This window comes from Podarcis vaucheri, assembly GCF_965113315.1.
Source record: "Podarcis vaucheri genome assembly, chromosome: 7".
NCBI classification, from domain to species: Eukaryota; Metazoa; Chordata; class Lepidosauria; order Squamata; family Lacertidae; genus Podarcis; species Podarcis vaucheri.
Genome location: NC_138765.1, coordinates 19,795,404 through 19,801,556, shown reverse-complemented (window position 1 = coordinate 19,801,556; position 6,153 = coordinate 19,795,404). Strand labels below are relative to the sequence as shown.

Sequence of the window (6,153 nt, the reverse complement as noted above, 5' to 3'; positions counted from 1 at the left end):
AGATTCTTTTTCCAAGAACATTTTTGAGATTTATTTTTTTCTCACCCACCCAAGCTCAGAAAAGTGGGCCATTTTGCAGAATTTTCTGCACACACTTTATCAAGTGTTAAGAGGCCATCTGCACACAACTCTAATTTAGCATCTAAGGAAGGCCTACAAAAGTAAGTCCATCAACTTCAATCTCACCCTATTGTATTTATTTTATTGTTTCGCCTGTTACTAGCCTGATACGATCTTTGCATATTCTCTTTAGTATGTGCTCTTTTACCTTCCAAAATTACAGTTTCAGGGGGGTTTGTTTTAAAAAAGGGGGGCACAATTAACTCGACCTATATACAGTGGTACCTCAGGTTAAGTGCTTAATTCGTTCAGAAGGTCCGTACTTAACCTGAAACTGTTCTTAATTTGAAGACCACTTTAGCTAATGGGGCCTCCTGCTGCCGCCGCGCCGTCAGAGCACAATTTCTGTTCTCATCCTGAAGCAAAGTTCTTAACCTGAAGCACTATTTCAGGGTTAGCGGAGTCTATAACCTGAAGCGTGTGTAACCTGAAGCATATGTAACCCGAGGTACCAGTGTAGTGGCAATATGTTGCATACAGTGTCTTTTAAAACTACAGAATTTGTATTTTTGCTGTGTTGTTGCCTTTCAATCTTCTGTTTGAGGGACTCTCAAACCAGTCCAGTCCAGTTTAAAGAAAAAGTACTGCTAAAAGGGAAAGCAGATATTTTGAAGTAGCCCACAGACATCAGACTGAGCAGACACACAGGCCACCTGGCCACAATCTTCCCCAAGATTGTGATCTCTAATTTCCAACTCTACAAATAAATGATCTCTACAAATAAATTAGAGAAATGATCTCTAATTTCCAACTCTACAAATAAATTATGCTGGTCTGTATCATTTTTTTGTGTGATATGTAAGTAGCAACCTTAGCACAAGGCATTGTACCCAGGATTATACATGCTTAACTTAGATCCAATAATTGATGAGGGAAAGAAAGGACACAATAATTCTCTGTGTGTGCCCATGTGCATGAATATGAAAGGGATGGATCATAAGCTCACATATTCAAGGTGCTGTCCCAAAGAAAGGACAAGGAGAAGAGAATACAATCAAAGAAACGAAACCTGGCATACCTGCTTCCTTCTGCTGAACCAACCAAGCTACAAGAAGGAAGGGGGGGGATTAGTTGTTATTTTTTTCCTATTGGCTTCCGCATGAGAAATTAAACTGATACAACCTTTGCACATTTCCCCTGCATGTGCACACTTTCTCCTCCAAAACATACAGTTTCACAACCAGAAAAAAACGAGACTTATCACAGTCACTTGGCTTAAACTGCTGAAATGAAGAAACCTGAAGCTGGGATGGGGGGGGGGGAAGGGATGGATTTGTGAGTGGAAGGATGGTGAGCGCAGTTATACTCAGAACCGGGAGGAGCCAGAAGTGGAGGCAGAACAGTGCTTACTGGACCTCCTGCCAATGGCATTGCTGTGTCTTACCAGGAGGGAGAGGGTTGAGGTGGCAGGGAGGTTGGCAGGAGCTCCAGGTTTGCTCAGCTGGTTTGTTTGCATCACACAGTTCTCCCGTCTCCCTTCCAGTCTCCAAGTAAGGTGCAAGTACACTGGCAATAAGAGGTCAACTAAGTACCGTATTTTTTGCTCTATAAGACTCACTTTTTCCCTCCTAAAAAGTAAGGGGAAATGTGTGTGCGTGTTATGGAGCGAATACAGGCTGTGCAGCTATCCCAGAAGCCAGAACAGCAAGAGGGATTGCTGCTTTCACTGCGCAGCGATCCCTCTTGCTACTCTGGCTTCTGAGATTCAGAATATTTTTTTTCTTGTTCTCCTCCTCCAAAAACTAGGTGCATCTTGTGGTCTGGTGCGTCTTATAGAGCAAAAAATATGGTACCCTTGCCTCTCTCCACAGACCACTACTGCTCAGAACAAATTCTGAGATGTGGAGTTACAGTCGTACCTTGGAAGTCTGTTCGACTTTCAAAACATTTGGAAACCGAAGTGTGGCTTCTGATTGGCTGCAGGAGCTTCCTGCAGCCAATTGGAAACCCCATTGGACATTCGGCTTCCCAAAATAGTTCACAAACCGGAACAGTCACTTCCGGGTTTGCGACGTTTGGGAGCCAAAACGTTTGGGAACGACTGTATTTGGGTACGACTGTATTTCTAAGTGCATGTCTTTGGTGCCTGGTTCTGTGTGGTGGCTCCTGCGATTCTAGTAAAAACAAAGTAGATCCCAACAGCCTAAACCAGGCTTCCTCAACCTCAGCCCTCCAGATGTTTTTGGCCTACAACTCCCATGATCCCTAGCTAGCAGGACCAGTGGTCAGGGATGATGGGAATTGTAGTCTCAAAAACATCTGGAGGGCCGAGGTTGAGGAAGCCTGGCCTAAAGTCTGCCAATTCCCAAGTTAGAGGATCATTCCAATTTAACTCTCTGTTTCTCAAAGAATCCTGCCTAATTCATTTATGATGCTGATTTTATATTACAGCTTGTGGCGTGATGAACAACATCCTAACTGAAGAGCAAAGAACAAAGTTTTCTTCTCTCTTCACCTTCAACCAACCAAGGAGAAAAAAATATCCCAGTCTGATTTGGTCTAGGAATGTCCTATTCCAACGCCAAACGGGAACAAAGCTTTCCTCTTAATGTTCACATATGTGAAGATTAATCATGCATCCCTTCATCTTGGCCTTTGACCCTTGTGATGTATGCTTTCAGGACTCATTCTATACTGTACCTTAATTGCTTTTAAGTTATGAATTTTAAATTCGGGGACTGGCTGGTGATGGGTGGCAATACATTTAGTAACATTCATCATCATCTTCTAACCAGAACAGCTTACATGTGACATGTTTTGCAGTTTCTTGCTTCAAGTTGTGACATGCTAGTAATTTGGACCAATACTCAACTTCACCTTTCCATTCAGCTAACCCATTTCAATATTAGATATTGAGGTGATAGGAAACACCCAGAGAAAAAAGACCCTTCTGCATACTTACTGGTGTAAAATCTTGCCACTAGAAGGGTGGGGGGGAGAAACATAGATTATTCAGAAAGGCTTTTTTGTGTGTGTTTTCGTAAACCGCTTCACAATTTATTTGTAACAGTAAGTGGCATATAGATGGGAAATGCCTCACACAACCATGCACTTTGGAACCTCTATGGCAACTTCTTCCAAGGAAAAGGGGGATTCTCATCTATTTGCTGCCTTCACTTTTTCCTTGCAACTCCCCCACCCCTGCCTTTCTCGCTTTGGGGTTTCATATATCCTGAACCACTTGGGCAGGAAAGCACCCACACCACACCCTAGGAGCCAACTCCTACAGGCTGTGGGGGCTTTGTTCCCCACCATAAAATATTTGAAGGGGCCGGGGCCCTACAAAGTTGATGGGCATTCCCATTCAAATGATTTGTGTGCACTGCATCATGTGATTATGTGGGGTGGGGTTTACCTGACCCCCCACAATATTTTATTCAAGTTGGCGCCCCTGCCTCCCCATCCTGTCTTAATCTGTGCAGCTTTCCCACTTTGTATTCAATAGAAGAAGAAGAGGAGGAGGAGGAGGAGGAGTTTGGATTTGATATCCTGCTTTATCACTACCCGAAGGAGTCTCAAAGCAACTAACATTCTCCTTTCCCTTCCTCCTCAACAACAAACACTCTGTGAGGTGAGTGGGGCTGAGAGACTTCAAAGAAGTGTGACTAGCCCAAGGCCACCCAGCAGCTGCATGTGGAGGAGCGGAGACACGAACCCAGTTCACCAGATTACGAGTCTACCACTCTTAACCACTACACCACATAATAGCCAGGGCCAGCCCTACCATTGGGCAAAGAGGGGAAGTCTTATAGGACGGGTGGAACACTTAATACCGCAGCAATCATCAAAGCAGTTAAGGCAAGTTAAATCCATCAGAAAGAAGTCATAGCTAAGTCTCATGGAAATCAGTTTAGATCTTAAGACATAGGAAGCTCACATTTTGCCTTTTTTTACAAGGGGAGCTCTTCATGAAGCACTGTACCTTTTATTTCTTGTGATGCGTTGTATCCACTACTTCTCATTATGTATGTGCACACTAGGTCTTTCTTGCCTGTCCCTATCACATCTCTTCCCCTCTACAGACCACTAGCCTTTACGTTTTTCTCTTGAGATTTTCCATTGATGCTCTGAGGGTAAAATTTTATACCCCAGTTTGCTGTCCCATTGAACACCATACATTTAAAGCACACATTCCCCACCAAAGAGTCCAGGGAACAAAACTTTACTCAGCGCATAGCTACAATTCCCGGTAAAACTTAATTCTACAATTCCCAGGATTCTTTGACAGGGAAAGATGTGGTTTGAATGTGCTTTAAATATATGGCGTGTACGCAGCCTTTTGTCTGTGCAGGCACCCATGCATAGGATTGTGCAGCAATTCATATATTAAGGATGCAATCCTATAGATGCTTACCTGGGAATAAGCCCTGCTGAACACAGTAGGACTTAATTCCAAGGCGATATGCATAGGATAGCATAGTTAGAGCATGGTTCTAAGCACACATGGCCTTTGGAGCAGCATCGGAATCAAGGGAACTAGGATCTCAGTGGCATTTTGACACAGAAATCACAGCCTCAGGAAAACAAAAGTTATTTTACCCATCCTTGGTTTCTGTTTGACGAACTCTACAAAAAATAAAAATAAAAATATTATTTGATCTGGTTTGTGTCCACATGGGAAAATAAACTGCATAGGTGCACAGACTCTTAAGCACACATTTATTTTTTGTAACCAAATGGGCTTATTACTTCCAAGTAAACCTGTTTAGATCACAGAGCTGAGACAGAGTTCCTTCGGGGGGGGGGGGAGATTATCATGATTTTATTTTTTTTTAGATTTATCATTTCCTCCTTGAAAAAGAAGCCCACTTTGTAAATTTGTCTCCCTACTCTATATCAAGTTGGCATCTTCACACAGTCTAGTAGCAGCCTGCTCTTCTAACGAAGGCTGCATATAGTCAGTTCAAGCCAAAAGTCCTATCCCATTATGCTTCATTTAAATGTTTAACCCTTATTAGCCCAACGTAATCTTTATACATTTCAACAGGTTTATATGCGCACTTCCCCCTCCAAAAATTACACCTTTCACAATTGAGAGAAATAAGACTTCTGTCGCTCATCGCCACCCGTGGTCAGGGCCAGAAACAAAACAAAATAGACATTATTCATTCCTGTTGGCTTCGATATGATAAATGGCACAGAATCTCAGGCTCATAAACACATATCCCCAGCAAGAATTGCCTGAGCATCTGAGAGACGTAGCCCCAAACAAGACTGTATAGCTGAACTGGTTAGAGCGTGGTGCCGAAAGTGCCAAGGTTGCAAGTTCGATTCCCGTATAGGACAGCATTTCAGGGGACTGGATGATCCTAGGGGTCTCTTCTAGCTCCACAATTCTATGATTCTAAGACATGATATTAATTGCACAAATGCAATTAATGTCCATGGTCTTGATCCCGCTGAATGTTTAAGCAGGCCCCGAGTAAAAAGCAATGGTTTGTGTACACTTATGTTCCATCTTCAGCTAACCCCTGTTTCACTAGATATTGAGATTATACAAGATAGCCAAAGAGAGAAAAAAGCTGCTTCCATATACTTACTTGTTTTCTCCTGCCTCCAAATATTCCTGCAAGCTAGAAGGGAAAGGGACATCAGTTATTCAAAGAGACTGGATCTTCTTGTCCGGCTCCAGCAAAAGAAGAAGCTGAATTCAGGCTCCTCCTGAAAGGAACCAGTTGGCTCAATGGTCAGAGATCTCATGAGCGCTGTATGTGTACAAATCCAACACCTGAACTGGCCAGACAGCATTGGTTCACAGCACCAATTTCCACATGAACATCACATGGTTCCACATTCACCTAGCAAGCTGCATGCAGAGGCGAGGGCAGGGGGTCAGTTGCCCCATCTAGAATGTCAGCGGAAGGGTCCTGGGGTCAGGTAGATCCCAGATGTAAATGCATTTCTTCATGTTTGTCCCAGCAACCCTTCCCAAAATCGCACCCTTGCAAGAACAATAGCACAAAACTGTGATGACCATTAAAACAGTTAATGCCACAGCCCAGCAAAAAGGAGGTCACAACTAAGACCCGTTGA

The 6,153-nt window shown here is 43.3% G+C and overlaps 1 long non-coding RNA gene across 1 annotated transcript; it reads right to left on the bottom strand.

Annotated features, from left to right (window-relative positions):
• Positions 1–1,153: 1,153 nt before the first annotated feature.
• On the bottom strand, positions 1,154–5,744 carry LOC309537381. Its single transcript, XR_014221849.1, has 4 exons — positions 5,661–5,744; positions 4,660–4,686; positions 3,023–3,040; positions 1,154–1,165 (listed from the first exon to the last, which is right to left on the bottom strand). It is a non-coding gene; the product is annotated as an uncharacterized lncRNA (long non-coding RNA).
• Positions 5,745–6,153: the final 409 nt, after the last annotated feature.